The 16,505-nt window shown below is 43.8% G+C and overlaps 1 protein-coding gene across 1 annotated transcript in view; it reads right to left on the bottom strand.

The window, feature by feature from the left end:
- Positions 1–16,505, bottom strand: part of RAB19 (RAB19, member RAS oncogene family) — a 96,083-nt gene that overhangs the window by 56,856 nt on the left and 22,722 nt on the right. The gene's annotated exons all lie outside the window — the stretch shown is intronic.

Genomic DNA, 16,505 nt, shown 5'->3' on the forward strand with positions numbered 1-16,505 from the left:
ACTATAAGTGTACATTTATGTCTACGTTCTTAAATTAACTAGTCCAACTCTTCTAAACACCCTCAGGCAGAGGGTTATACAGTATACATACAATAAATGTCCTCTACGATATCTGCGCAGTGGGGGACAATAAAGTGAATTTAGACAAAGGACTATTTCATTCAAGTATTTAAAGGAGCACCTGGATAATACAATTTATAAGAGGCTATCCAAATCTAAAGATAAAAATAGCTAAAAATAGTGGCTATACCAAGATTAAAATGAAAGAGTAAAAGTCTAAAAATGACAAAACACCTTAGCGATAAGTGATTTACAAAAGGGATAATAGAACAGGACAATGGTTGCACTCAATCAGTTTAGGGGAAAAGTACCTAACTCAGAGTGCCTAGCCGGTAGTGTTAAACTGAGTTTGTCCTATGGGGTCTTCTTTAAGCTGGCTCTATGGGTACACCACATAGAATACAGAAAACGTGAGATGGAAAACCCAATGGGCGTGTCAGTGTCATACTTGAAGAGCCTAAAAACCTCAGAGGAATGTCTAGACCCCATATTCCTACACAGCTGTAGCAACCAGCTAGACCTTGACTTCCTGTAGGCAGGGCAGAAGAAAAGTACATGCATTTCGGTTTCCTCTACGTGCTCACACGCTGGACAATCTAGATTACGGGTGCCCAACCACTTGTTGGTAAAGGTTCGAAGCGGGACACCCCATGTCTAAATTGGAGGAAAAGCTTCTTCGCTAGAAGCGGCTGGATGTAGTCTAGCACCTGTTCTAGCCTATATTGCAGTTTTACTTTCATGAACCTAGAAGTTAGACACCCAAGCTTTGTCCCCCTCCATAGCTGGGCCAGTTTCTATGCTCTGTAGGTCTCGAGGAGTACCTTGCTGTGGGTCTGGGACAGGTTTCAGCGGAGGTCCACATGTTTGCCCTTCCCAGGGTCTGACAGGTGTTCCTAATATAAGCAAGCCAAGGGAGTTTCCCAGCACCTTGCAGACTCATAACATCCTTCAACTAATCTCTGTATGAGGCTAGTTTGGGAGTACTCCAGAGGCGTCGCCAATATAGGAGGGGTCTGAAGGAGACTACATCTGTGATAGAGTTAATCCCTAGGTCCATTCTGAGGGGTAATAGTAGGGAGCTAGTGGGAAGACCCAAAAGGTGCCTTGCAAATGAGTTCTCTATCATTAATAAGGGGGTAGTTGGACAATGACCACATAGTTCTGCTCCTTACAAGGCAGCACACCTTGCCTGTACCTTGTATATTTCAGCTACAGGGCCTAGCACTTTGGGCGTACAGCTCTTATATCCATACTAATATAATAAAGAGAGAGCCCAAACCTTTGAGACGGGTAATCTCAGGAACCACAGCACCAATCACAACACCCAATACAGGGTTGGAAAGGGCAGTTGCAGCAGAAGTACATAGGCTATGCAGACACCCACCATATACATATACAGGGAGACGATAGCCACGCCCATCTTTTGCTGGCCACGCCCCCTCCGCAGAGATAAATAGGGCGCGCTGAACTCTAGCGCTGCTCTATTGCTGTGCTACTCCTGAGGCGAAAAGCCGGGAGGTGTTTACTGCTTTTAAAATTGTATGCTGTGTATTGCGTTTTTAAAATACTTGCCGATTTTGCCCATTCACCTCGATTCCCAGAGCAGCTGAATATTAGCTGTTGGGAAACGTAATTTCAATCGTTTCTTGGCGCCATTGCTCGCCGAGGGAGACGATAGCCACGCCCATCTCTTGCTGGCCACGCCCCCTCCGCAGAGATAAATAGGGCGCGCTGAACTCTAGCGCTGCTCTATTGCTGTGCTACTCCTGAGGCGAAAAGCCGGGAGGTGTTTACTGCTTTTAAAATTGTATGCTGTGTATTGCGTTTTTAAAATACTTGCCGATTTTGCACATTCACCTCGATTCCCAGAGCAGCTGAATATTAGCTGTTGGGAAACGTAATTTCAATCGTTTCTTGGCGCCATTGCTCGCCGAGGGAGACGATAGCCACGCCCATCTCTTGCTGGCCGCACCCCCTCCCACGTCACTCGCTACCACTATAACTCCCTCCAGTTCAACTCCTCAAAAACCGAGGTTCTGTTCTGTCCCGCGAGCCGCATACTCCGCCCTCTGTCTGCTGAGTTCTGGCCCCCGGAAAACTCTAACAACCCGCTACCTGTTACCAGTGTTCGCAATTTGGGCGTCATGCTAAATCACCAACTGAGCATGGAAACGCAGGTTTCAAGAACAGTCGCCACCTGCTCAGCCCTTATGCGCTCGCTGCGCAAAGTCCTGCCTCTACTACCACCTTCAGCCCGAGCATTGATAGTCAGGTGCACTATTCTTAGTCGCCTTGACTACTGTAATGCCCTCCTGTTTGAATCCCCTGCGACAATGCTGGACAGACTCCAACGAGTTCAGTCGGCAGCAGCCAAACTGGCTCTTGGTTGGACCAGGAGATCCTCGGCCACCGCTGCCCTGGCCGAGCTGCACTGGCTGCCTTTGAAGCAGCGCATTGCCTTTAAGGCCCTTTGCTTGGTCTTCAAGGCACTACACGGCGCAGGACCTAGACCTCTTCAACGTCTGTTCTCGTGGTACACCCCCACCACAACACTTAGGTCCGCAACCGCCTGCCTTGTGAAAGTACCTAGATGCAAGAAGGCCAGGACTGGCGGAAGATCCTTCAGAGTAGCTGCGGCCAAGCTCTGGAACAGTCTGCCGGCCGATATTCGTCAAATCCCTCATCTCCTACCCTTCAGGAAGCGAATCAAAACATGGCTCTTCCCCCCACCCCTCTAAGCCCGCTTGCCCTTAGTCCACCCCCCCCCCCCGCCTAAAAACCCAGGAGTAGCTACCAGCGCCAGGATACCTGCCAGGTGACAGCTGCGCTCAATAAATGTTTTAAATAAATAAATAAATACATTTAAATGGTAAAAGAACCGTGCCAGCAAAGTAGTCCATTGTGGGCATGTCTGCATTGTGCTGTGGGTGTGTGCTCTGGGTGTGACAAACGCTGGGGGGGGGGGGGGGGGGGGTGGTACGTTCCGCCCTTCATGCCATGTTTCATATTGTGTGCTAATCCCACCATGCTCCCTTTAAATACCCCTGCACCCCATAATCATAACCCACCCTTACTCCTTAAAATACCCCAACACCCTTAAACACTAACCCACCTTAACCCTATAAATATACCCTGTACCCCAAAATCCAAACCTATCCCTAAGCCCTAAAAATACCCCAGTACCCCAAAACCTAAACCTAGCCCTGAACCCTATAAATACCCCTGTACCTCAAAACCCAAACCTACCCCCTGAACCCTAAAAATACCCCTGTACCCCAAAACCCAAACCTAGCCCTGAATCCTAAAAATACCACTGTACCCCAAATCCCAAACCTACCCCTGAACCCTAAAATACCCCTGTACCCCAAAACCCAAACCTAGCCCTGAACTCTTAAAATACCCCTGTACCCCAAAACCCAAACCTACCCCTGGACCCTAAAAATACCCCTGTACCCCAAAACCCACATCTAACCATGAAGCCTAAAAATAACCCTGTACCCCAAAACCCAAACCTACCCCTGAACCCTAAAATACCCCTGTACCCCAAAACCCAAACCTAGCCCTGAACACTAAAAATAACCCTGTACCCCAAACCCCAAACCTACCCCTGAACCCTAAAAATACCCCGATACCCCAAAACCAATACCTATCCCTAAACCCTAAAACTACCCCTGTACCCCATAACCCAAAACTATATCTGAACCCTTAAAATACCCAAACACCCCAAAACATATACCTCAATACCCCAAAACATATACCCCTATACACATACCTACCTTATCCAAAAATTTAAAAAAAACATGCTTTTACCATTCATGCATTTACAACGAATTTCATTGTAAATGTATGCGTGGTAAAAGCATATAAAATGTAATGCCATGCGTTATAATGGATTTGCAGAGTCATGGTACTTTCAGAATGAAAGTATGCGGAGTGATGGTATGCGGAAAGAAAGTTGCGGAATAATGGGTTTTACCCTCCCCCGGTAAGTACATTGGTGGCACGGCGGCCCACATCTCCAGCAACATACTCATATTTTTTCACCACCCATTTGAAAAATGCACAGGTCTCTCCCATTGATGGCCAGCACCCACATACACTTTTAGACACACCTCCCACCACAAGTTCTAGAGTTGCGAACTTTAGAGCCGGGGAGCTACGTTCGAATCTCGGCATCAGCTCAACATCCTGTGATTCCAGGCAAATCGCTTTGTCTCCCCGTGCCTACTACAAATGAATGTGTTCTTCTGTAATGTAAATTGTGCTCATGCCATGTTGTCGAGTTTGCGCTACATAATATTGCAAGGAAAAATAAAGTAGGGAAACTCGAGTTCACACACTACTGAACGCGCACTCTTAAGTGCATCAGCAGTGCACTGTGAATCAGAGTGTTTCACAGGCCTGTCACAGATAAGAAATACCATCAAAACGAAATCCTACAAAACAATACACTACTGGCCGGCAGCAATTCATACCCGGACAACGTCGGGACGGCCTGCTAGTACCTTTATAATGCCCCCCGTGGACTGGGCAAGTTTTAGGCTAGCTTTCTTTATTTGTGTCCCCATTCCATTTTTTCAGTTAATGTAATCCCCAGGTACTCAAAGATAGACACCCTTTCTGGGGCCCTTCCTTCTAGATGGGGGTTTGGGCAATTGCTAGTATTCGCGTTGGAAACCATATACTTGGTTTTTTGGAGATTGATCTCTAAAAAACCCAACTTCTACAAAAGACGTTCAATGCGTTAAGAACCCTTTGCATGCCCATAGGGGATTTTGAAAGCAAGAGGGTATCGTCCACAAACATAAGGGCAGGTATTTTGCGGTTTGCTAGCCTAGGTGCATCAATGTCTTTTCCAGCCAACAAGGACTCTATTAAGCCATTAATAAAAAGGGAGAAAAGAGTCGGGCCAAGACACATCCTTGGTGCACCCCTTTCTCTACAGGAAAGGCAGCCGAGAGTTCTCCATTTTTGCCATACCTGATTCGTGCATAGTTATCTTGGTGGAGGCGTCTCAGCTGGTAACAGGGATACTCTGGAGCTGCCATGTCCAGTAGTATACTCCACAGTTGAACCCTCAGGACTAAATTAAATGCAGATTTACGGTCCACAAATGTGAGATAGAGGCTGCCACCCTCTAAGGTCACAGTTTTCCAATAGATAAGTTGTAATCTAAAGATTTGGTCAATGGTGGAGGTCTTAGCCCTAAACCCAGCTTGGAGGGGTGTTGGTACATTACTCTCTTCTATCAAGGACTGGAGTCGCCCCAGAAGTACACATCCAAATATTTTTTGACTTACGTCTAAAAGATTAATGGGGCGATAACTGGCGGGATCTAGTGGTGATCCCTTTTTGAATATTAGGATAATTTTAGCCCCAGCCCAAGTAGAGGGAGGCACCATGCCCAGCACGACAGCATTAAAAAGAGACCACAGGTAGGGGGCCAAAACTGGAGGCTCAGAGCGAAAAAGGTCACCAAGAATCTTGTCCAGTCGTGGGATTTAGCTGGTAGTAACTTGCCCAGTGCTTCCGTAATCTCCTTTAATAAGCACAGAGGCTTATATCGTTGAGCCAGCTCCGAGTGGAAAGGGAACATTTCCACCCGCCCAACTTCCTCGTTGGTCATAGTCTATAGAGATTTAAAATGGGCTCTCCAGACTCCCCACCCCCAAGATTTGGCGCAATGGCCGATTTACCTTCAAGCGTGCCTGTGTTAATCAGATTCCAAAAGGCCCTCATGTCATGATTGTCTAGCGCATTTTGGAGGGCGTCCCATTTTTCGCTTTCCCAACTACTTTTTGCATTGGCTACAACATTTTTGTAGGTCGCCCTAGTTTCCTTAATTTTTAGCCTATCATTGGTTCTGATGGCAACTAAGAGGGCTGACTTGGCTGCCTTACAATATTCATTGAACCATGGATGCCGAGGTTTGCAATTCTGCCTAGTCCTTTTGTTGTTGTGAAGAAAATGGTGCCAGAGAAGAAAGCAAGTCTTGATGATTGTCTGAAAATCTAGTTTGGAAAGTTAAAATACCACTGATAGCAGAGAACTGAGACGCAACATCCAAAAAGAGAGTGATTTGTTAGCATAAAGAGGCCAACTTATCCTGTGACTGTATGAGTTCCCCCCCAGTGGAATCTCCTCCCTCCATTGGCCAATAATAGGCCTGGATCAGGTTCTGATGGTGTGGTCTGGGGTCCTTCAGCAAGCAACGAGGTTACGTCTAACACTAGAGCATTTTGGTCGCTCTCTTGGCGAGAAATGATCTTGAAATTAAACACCCTATGCCAGGATCTGATGTCAACCATGGTATAGTCTATGATCGAAGCCTGCCCTGGTCTATAGAAGGTGAAATTCCCAGGGCTATCGGATCTTGTTCCACCATTACAAGCCCTCAATGCAAGCTCAAAGCAAGAGCATGCATTTGACTGGAGGAGCCCAGGCCCGAATTGGTAGAATATTAGGGACTGGAATAGCCCAGGCGGAATCCTCCTCACTTGTGATACTTGTGGCCAGGCCATTCAGGGGTTCAAATTGACAATTAAAATCACCACCTATGATAACCCAATAATTCTTTGGGATTGTTTGGAGAAAGGAGGTCAAGAGATCAAGTGTGGGGGAAACTGGCCATGAGTAAAAGTTGATTAAAGCAATCCTGGTTTTGGTGGCAAGGGACAGAAAGATACAAAGAATGTCTGGTGAAGAAGTCACTATCTGTTTAACATCACAATCAAGGTGCTAACCAACCCAAGTGGATAAACCCCCAAAAGGTCTTCATCTGACCCCCTGAACTGCTGGGATACTGTACGACGCATTGCCCACTCTGTGTATATCTACTCTTGCCCATGCTTCCTGGAACATACATAACACATATTGCTCTATAAATAGCCCCCAATCTAGAGAATACAGTTTCGAGGTGAGTCCTGCTATGTTCCAGGATAGTATTCGCGTTCTCAGTGGGCCTACTTCATCGACTATAGGGGTTGAGGAGGGGGAGCATGCCCTTGGATGGACCGAATATGAATCTTTGATCCCTGCCCTTCCCATAATGCTGTGTTCATTAGCCAAATTTGGTTACTAATTAAGTTTGGAGGGGATTCTGCCACGCTACCCGCAGGAACCATCTCCTGTTCTCCTTTTGGTTTCCTATAGTCACCCTTTTGCACTGGCTCAACCAGATACAATGATCTGGTTCTAGTCTGGAGTTTGCGACTGGGACTTTGGTAAGGAAGCCCAGTGCACGCTAGTCAGTCGATCGAGTCTAATTGGCTGAATCTATTGGCAACGGGGAGGTTATAAAGAAGAAGTGATCTGGGAGGGTCCTGGTTTATTTGAGACAAAGGCCTACTCTGATTGCTCATCCCCGAGTCATTGGCCAATCTTCCCCTGTTATGTGGCATAGACCTTGGTAGGAAAAAATATCCCAAGGGGAGAGAAGTAATGCCCCCAACCTCCCTCTGGTAGCCGCAATCTAAAATAGATTGCACAGCCCGTGTATCCCTAAAGTTAATCACTATGAAGTCCTCAGCTACATCCTTTGGATTCCATCCTAGCCAGCCTACCCTGCGCGTGTGAATAATTTCATTTGCATATTTGTAGGGAAATTTCCTATTTTTGGCCAACCAAAAAATGCATTAATTTTTAAACTCAGAGTGAGATTCCCTACAACCCCTTTTCAACTCTGGTACTCCTGATAACACAATAACATATAGAGTAGAGGGCTGTGGTAGATTGATACATGGCAATACAGTCTCTATTTCTGTAGGTTTTTCATGTGGTACAGTCTTTGCACAGACCCCATAAGTTGAGCTTAGTTGTTGATTGTTTGAGGGATGCAATCTAACCTGTGATGTCCTAGAAGTAAATTCAGAAGGTGGGCATTGGGGGGGGGGGGGGGACATCTGGTGAAGGGTATTTGAAACCAGACTCAGGGGTGATGGAGATCTCAGACATGGAGCTGCAATCCCATGATTGGTTGGATTGGGCCTGATAGGAGCGGTCTATACATCAGATACTATTGGGGCTGCTTTATTAGAAAGCAAAGCTATTTCTTTAACTAGCGTTTTATTCGTCTCGACCCCCTTATGAGTTGACTCTGCCTTGTCAACCAATGATCCACCAATGTTGATAGTTTATCAATCCGACCAATTAATATATTAAATTCATCCTTTACGACAGTTCTAAAATGTGCCTTAAGGTCCATCACCAAGTTTATCACCCACAATGGCTGTTCTGGGTTCATCTGTAGTGTGTCCCCGTTCCAGTTGCCCTTAAGTCTTTATCATTGATATATCCATGGTTTGTTTTTTTCCGCTTAGCTCTCAGGTTTGTAGTGGGTTTGTGTTTTCCCCCTTTCTTTTTTCCACCACTCCCCGAAAGGGTCTTGACAATATGACGCACTCCAGACTGTGCGCGTGTCCTTGGGGGGTCTGTATCCAAGTCCATGGTTTGTATTAGGGGCGAAGAGGGGGCATCAGAGTGACGAGTAATAGAACATGGAGCTATGATCAGGTTAGTGAGCGGCACCTCTAAGAATCGACTTAGACACTGTAGGGGTACAGTGCTTATGCAACTGTATCCTCACCAGTGGTATACTGCACCCAGCTAGAGAGGAGTCTTACCTATACCATAGGCAGTTGGTTGCAGGCATGGCACACACATATTTGTGCCATGTCTTCACTTTTCTCTGCACTGAAACACAGAGCCTGCAATGGCAGTGTGTGGGTGTTAAGCTACCAGATCTCTAAGGGTGGCACAATATGTGCAGCAGCCCTTAGAGGCCTTCCCTGGTCACAGTGCCTTTGGTACCCATGGTACCTTTTACAAGGGACCTACATGTAGCCAGAGAGGTGCCCATTGGGGGTACAAAGATACAGTTTTGGGAAAGAACACAGGCTCTGGGAACCTGATTTGCAGGGAACCAGGGAACATCAAGTCAAAGTGAATCAGAAATCTGGCAAAAAGTGGGGGCGTGACTGAAACAGAAACCCTGCTTCCTACACAGACAACCAGGCGTTGCTTACTATCTTTGTAAACATGAAGGCTAAGACGGCCACTGGCATTGAGAGGTGGGATTGCAACTGCAAGAGTAGGACTATGAAATTGTGCACAAGCTGGGGAAAGTTAAAAACCCTGATGATTACTTTTCACGAGTGCCACTACATCACCACAGTTTGACATCCAAAGTATCTGAAGAATATGTCAACGTCATTGTGAGTTCGAGCACGCCAGCATCCCTGTCCATTGAACAGATTATTGCTGCTACCAATACTGATAAGAACAGGATTATCCTCAAAGACCTAATTTTAAATCAAGAGTGGAAGAAAAGCATTCGACCTTTTGCTGACCCTGTTGGATTAAAAAAGTTCAAAAATGTACAGGAGAACTCTCTGTCATATTGAGAGGATCGAGAATTGTCATCCCGAGAGCCTGAGACAGCATGCCATTGAGGTTGCCCATGAAGGATATTGTGTCATTGCAGCTACCAAAAGAGCACTGAGAGATCGAGTATGGTTCCCTCGCCTAGATGAACAAGTTGAGACAGAACTGAAAGCGTGCCATTTGTGTAATTGCCTCTGTCCAAAAATGACCCAGCATCCATTGACCATGACTGACCTTCCTGTGCATGTGTGGGAGAGAATGGCTGTTGATTTCTTTGGGCCCCTACAGAATGGACATCATCTCAGGGTAGTCATTGATGGATACTCACATTTTCATTTGATGGAAGACTTATCATCGACAAACCATGACAAAGTTATTGAGATCTTGAAGCATCGAAGGAGTACGCCTCTCTGGTCTCAGGTCAAAGGTGTTATTGAACAATTTATGGGCACTTTCATGAGAGTGATTCAGTGTGCATTGATGGAAGGAATTGATTTAAAATAAGTCCTGTGCCACGCCCTTTATGCCCATCAATCAACTCCACACTCCACCACTGGTGAGAGTCCTGTCCGTTGCTATTTCAGAGAGCCATAGCAACTAAGCTACCACAATGGATATCGGCCAATCCATAAACATTGATTAGGTTTGTGTCCTAGACATTTTTTGAAAGTGCAAGATGAAAACCTATGCTGATCTGCGCCAATGCTGCCAGAAAACCGTTCTTCATAAACGTGACTGGGTCCTGGTCAAACAGAAACGGAAGTGGAAAACTGACACCCCGTTTGCTGTCAACCCTGAGAGTTGAAAGGACAAAAGGACACATGGTGACCGCTCATCATCATGGAAAGTCTGTCATGTGGGACTCGTCACACTTTAGACATTTGTATCTGTGTTTGTCTGCTCATGAAATAGTGAGCAAGGCACCCTGGCCTGAATGTGCAGATCAAACATCTGAACCTGTGTCATTGGTGAATGATCCATGTGCCCCTAAACTACCTCATACCACCCAATTTGGCAGACCAGTGTGAGCACCTCGACGACTCATTGAGGAAATACGATGTTAATGTTGTTTGTACATTTTATTTAACAAACGGGAAGTTCTTAAAGGAATATGACCGCTAGGGCCCCTCACAGTCCTGGGAGGACTTTAAACAGGAATTACGCAAGCTGTTGGGAGGTTTCAAAGGTGTGGGTTAAAATGATAACACAATGCGTGCAGCGTGTGATCATATGCTGAAGAATAAAGACATCCATTACAGCACTCCGTGTGTGGCATATTTCATTTGCATGCACCCCGCTGGGGAGGAAGCTACACTGTGTAGCAAAACAGGAGTCCTACATGAGCTTGAAGCCTCCTCGCTCTACAAAACACCATGTATAAGAAAGGTATTTAGTTTATGGATGCATGCATGATGTAAGACGCATGGGCTGGTTGCTGAAGGGATGCCGAAATGCTAAATTGTGACTTCAGGCTTGATGGCATAATATGGCATGCACAGAGGCTTTATGTGGCTTGACATACTATAATGGACTAACACGATCAGCCTTGTTCGGTTTATGAGGGAAGCAAATGTAAAGTTAAGTCTGGAAGATCCACAAGTTACCGGTCTTTATGCTACGCCAGCCGGTTTATGAAACAAGCATAATGGCCCCGACCATTAGGGCTTTTGATTAGATCTACGTATACCTCCTTGGTTGCTAAGCTGTCAGCAGTCTGCATGAGCTGGCTTCGAGTTCATCGAACTTTGTACTCTCCATAAACATCACTTTACGGGGTGCACTCATCCACGAGAACAAGCCTTAAGACAAACTATTTTACTAGCTATAATGATCTATCTTACCTCAGTTTTTATTTCCCTGCAATTTTATAGAATGACAACATATTTTGTAATCTTTTAGTATGATTTAAAGGTGAAGCTACATTATGTGAATTAATGTTTTACTTGTTTGCGAAGGTTTTAATTAATCATGCAATAAAGTCATTATTATTATTATTATTGACTAACACGATCATGCTATTAGGCAACTGGTTATTACTTAGGTTGAGTTTTAGACCAACTGGAGAGAATGGTTTGATGAAATATGATTGAGGCCTATATAACTTTTGCCCAAATAGGTATAATTATTGTAGAGTTAATCAATCAACCAACGAATAATTCTTTATTAAGATACGATTGAGCAATAAAAGCAAACATATTACTAATACGGTACAGCATTACAATAAAAATTATCAATAATGTATACAAAGATACTTTTATACAATGCCACAATTATTTACACAGTGCGTTGCCATAATTTTACATGATTTTCCAAAGATACCCCAATGAAATTTATAACAGCTCAACATATATACTCCGATGAAAGTTGCCGAATTAAAAGAAAAGCCTTCTATAGGAGCAAGACTTAAAATTCTTTAAAACTAGGCAATACAAACATTTCCGAGGAGATATGTACTGTGTACAGAATAGCAATATGTGGAAAGAACTTTGTGCTGAAATATTGTCACAGGGACAGGAAGGAAATTATTCCTTCCGTAAACCAGCATCAGGGAATCCGAAAAGAAAATGCAAAGTATTCAGGCTAAGCCAGTTTAAGTAAAATCTAAACTGAGGGTTTCTGACAATTAATAAATAGGCTTCTGTAGCCTTTGCTAAAACCAGGAGTAAATAATCTCTCAACTGGGGAGCCTTTCACCTTGGCCATCTGCTCACTCTCATAAGTCTTGCAAAGCTTATCCAATATTTTACATTTCACGTCCCCATACGGAGTCTCCGCAAGCGCCATGAGACCTTTTTGGCGATTTGTGCGCTCAATAAGTTCCTTTGACTTCCCCAGCATTGCTGTCTGGATTTTCAAATAATTCAGGAGCACCGAAATCCATAAACGACTGTTTCACATATTTAAGCCAGAGATTACCTAAAACATTATCCAACCTTCAACAATCCTACAACACAGATTTTGAGAAAGCGGCTCCCTTTTAGCCCAAATTGAAAGCCATAACATAATGGGCAACTTCTAATAAAATCAGAAATATAGGCGTCCCAGACTCTACATGTCGAATAAAAGTAGAGGTTGATTTTGGAACTGCCAAATGCCAACACAAAAACTACTTTTCTACCTTCTGTAGGGGCTCAGGAGTAATGTCATCCCAAGCCCCTGCCCCATAGCTACCCACTGTCAAACATTTTGCCCTATAGATTTTCAAAATAGATCTAAATGGTTTCCCTCCTACCTTTAGGGCAAAATTCTTAACAGCTTCCACATATCTCCAAATTTGCTGAGTTCTAATTGTAAGGAGGTATTTCCATTCTAATGAGGCCTCAACTTGCAAGTGCAAGTAAGTCAAATGGGGAACTATATAAACTTTTAAGTTATCTATTGAGTGAGTATTCATTTTAGAGCCCCCAGTGCCACTAGTCATTATATATATGTTATGTTTATTGTATTGTCCTATCTTCTCGTGCTGGCTCGTGAGTTTCTCTGAGCTCGTGATGGCAGTTCCCTCGTGCCTCCAAGCCCAGAGTTCTCTCGCACAGCCGTTAGATATAGATTCTAACTCGGCTCTGCTGGTCTGGTTTCTCCCATGTTACTCTGAAAATAAAGAAGTCGTCTTTATCCCGTCAGTTCCAGCTTCTTATTTATAACAATATATGATTTAACACCTTCCGAGCGTCGAACCTTCAGCGCCCAGTGCTGAACGTTCGAATAACGAATGCTGACTCGTCGGCCAACGGTCGTGCGCAGCACTGGCAAGGTAGTGCTCGTGACGACCGTTGGCCGACGGCAGCACTTAAAGGGTTAATGAGGTTGATATTCAAATCTAAATTATGCATAAAAATGTTAAATGAATCAATCAAAAGTTGAAGGACGTTTGCTAGTCTTAATAACAATCCATCATCGTCCACATATAGTAAAACTGGAACTACCCATCTCCATACCTGTGGTAAGCCTTTCCCTCTATCAACTAAAAATTGTTCTAAACCGTTAATACAAAATGTAAATAAAAGTGGTGCCAACACACACTCTTGTCTTAGCCCTTTCTCCGAGGCTAGTTTCTCTGTGCAATCCCCAGTGGGAGCATAACACACCCTGACCTGTGAGTCTTGTTGTAGCTTTTCCACCCCAGCGGCCTCCATCAGTAGCCATTAGACCAATTCACAGAATCAAATGTTGCCATTAAATCCATATACCCATATGGATGGAGCCCTTCTTTGCCTTAGAATATTTACCTGCAATCAAAAGGAGGTTGAGGCACTGCTCTATTGTTCCCAAACCTGGGCAAAAGCCATACTGTACTTCCAAAAGAAACCCTTTTTCCTATGTTCAACTCTCCAGCCTACTAAGATGAATTCTACCTAGGACCTTTACTGTGGAGTCGAGCAGAGAAATAGGGCGATAACAAGCAGGGAGATTCCTGTCCGCTTTTTAAAAATCTGGACTATAATTGCTTCCATCCGAGATGGCGGGAAAAATCCGACAAGGGCTGCCCTTATCATGTTTCCTATCAGAGGGGCCCAAAGTGAGATAATTTAAAAACATCGACTGGGACCCCGTCCGGTCCTGGAGTTTTTCTTGATGAAGCTATTAGTAGTGCCCCTTACATCTCATGCGCCTGTATGGAGTGTGAAGATAAATTTAACCCATCTGTATCAATGAAATGGGTCATTAAATCACCAGTCCTTGTATGTTTGGAGCTACAAACTTCTGCAAAGTATTCATCCCACTTATCTGAGTGAATAATTGCATCAGAAGGGTCCAAATTAGAGGGTCTAAAATAGGACGCATTCACCACACGCCAAAACGCACTGAGTCGTTAAGTTTACCAGACATCTCTAAATCAGCTCAGGCCTTTTCTTTTAGTTCCTTCTTTCTAAATTTCAGTCTGATTATAATTAGCTATGGCTTCTCTAATTTCAAAGTCCAATCTTGGAGTCACTTTCAGAGCCTTTAAGAGTTGCTTATGAGCAATCATGATTAAACCATCCTCTCCTGAAAGTATCCTTATCTTGGGTCTTGCTGGTTAGCAGAGAATTTACAGATTCAGTGACATGCTGAAAGGTGCGTACAATTTTAATTGGGGGCTTCCTTGGGGTTTAGAAAAATCTCCAAGAGTCGTAGGTTATCCCTACATACAGTTTTTAAAAACTTAGTATGGTAAATTTTTCCCATTTTAGCCGCACCCCTTAGTTTCCTGTGTATTTTATTGTCAAATCCTATTTTTGATTACAGTACCTATTGACCAGGACATCAACTGTGAGTGGATTATGATCACTATGACATTTAGGTGGGACCATAAAATTAGATATCACAGGTGCTAAGGTAGCCGAAATTGAAGAAAAATCAATAGTTCTCCGAGCCTCTTTTTGTAAATGTTGGCAAGTAGTGGGACTCTGAGTCACTCTGCTGCACAGAAGGAAGAAATAAGTAATATTTCATGACAAGCCTATTCAAATAGACCATATATAGGTTGTGTTTAAAATGTGGGTGACATTGCCCTGCTATATACAAACAGACACAAACATTTGCACTGGAGTGTCTGCAGAGAGTAATATTAAAGTCTCCCACCCATAATATTGGAATTGGAGTATCTGGTTTCATCAAAGGGGCATCTAAATCCTATTCAAGGCCTTTTACAAATGATATATCTGAATGGTTGAAAACAGTATCTTTCATGGAAAGATTAGCACAATTTACTGATACTAAAACGGGCAGCTCCCCCAATAGGCCTTCCCGTGTTCGATTGAACAGCATGGGTACAAATAGAATAAAAACCATTATTATGAAAACCCTCAGAAATCCAGGTTTCCTAGCAACAAACAAATTCATACACAAAAGATAACCAATCTTGCTTTTGCAATTTTGTATAGATACCAGCTTTATTCCATAATACTACATGGATCAGACCGTTGGTCTCAAAAACACTTAATGGGTGTTCTACCACAATTCGATAGTTGTCATTATTGTGAGTTTGATTAGGTGCATCAGCAACGATGGATTGCAATGATGATTTCAGCCCATGTACTTTTGCCGTCAAGTGGTGTCAGCCAATATCTTTCAGATGTTGAAGTGGGCCATATGTATTTCTAACTGTGGCATTAAAAGAATCCATTGTCAGTCTGGTTTCTGGTACAAGCTTTCCCCTACTTTATGGGCAAAAGTTAAAAGACTTTAAGGTGGTTTGTAAAAATAACCAAGTGGCATAGCTCAGACTCCCCTTGCGTAATATCACTCAAGTGTAATCTACACAATAACCTTTCCACCACCAATGAATGCTGAGTTGTTTCTAATAGCTACAGGCATTCTAATGCACACGAGTTGAAGACGCACAGTGTACAATAAATAACAAAATAGTCTAAACTAACATCATCTGGGCATGCATACTGATTCTGTGATACGGGACATGTCTCCATATACCACCTGCAAATTGAGGATTCTCTGATGGGTTTTGTCCAACTCCCAACACTCATTTACACAAGCATAACTATGTAGGGAAGGAGTAAGGCACCTGCCAGTTTCTCTTCTCTGTGAAAAGGTTATAGATTCATCTCGGGTCTTAGAAAGCCTACTGAGTGTGATCTTAAAAAGAGGCCTGTTGGGTATGGTAAACAAAGCAATTTTCACAATTGTGCAAGTCAATGAGACTCATTGTTGCAACTGAGGAAGGATGAAAGTGCGTGGCCAGTGTTCCTGGCATTGAAATCTGAAGGTCATACACAGATCTTACCAGGGAAGGCTAAATGTGGTGAGCTATCTAACTGGCCATGGACACTCACTTTAATTTACAAAGTCTCTTTAAAGCATGTTTATATACATATTGTTTAGTGCCACTTTAGCACTTTGGCTCTTTAACGGACACCAATGTTGACCAAAATCCATTTTTGTCAACTCCAGCACTGAGGCTTATACAGCCACCGACTGCAAGCTGATATTGATCCTGAAAGGTCTGTCTGGCTAGCTATTCTTCCATCTCATAATTTAGAAGTATTGGAGGAATATCATGCAAGATCAATTACTAAGGCAGAAGATCATCCAACCATTGGATTTCACTTACTCATGCAAACTCC

This window comes from Lissotriton vulgaris, chromosome 1_2, assembly GCF_964263255.1.
Source record: "Lissotriton vulgaris chromosome 1_2, aLisVul1.2, whole genome shotgun sequence".
Classification (NCBI taxonomy): Eukaryota; Metazoa; Chordata; class Amphibia; order Caudata; family Salamandridae; genus Lissotriton; species Lissotriton vulgaris.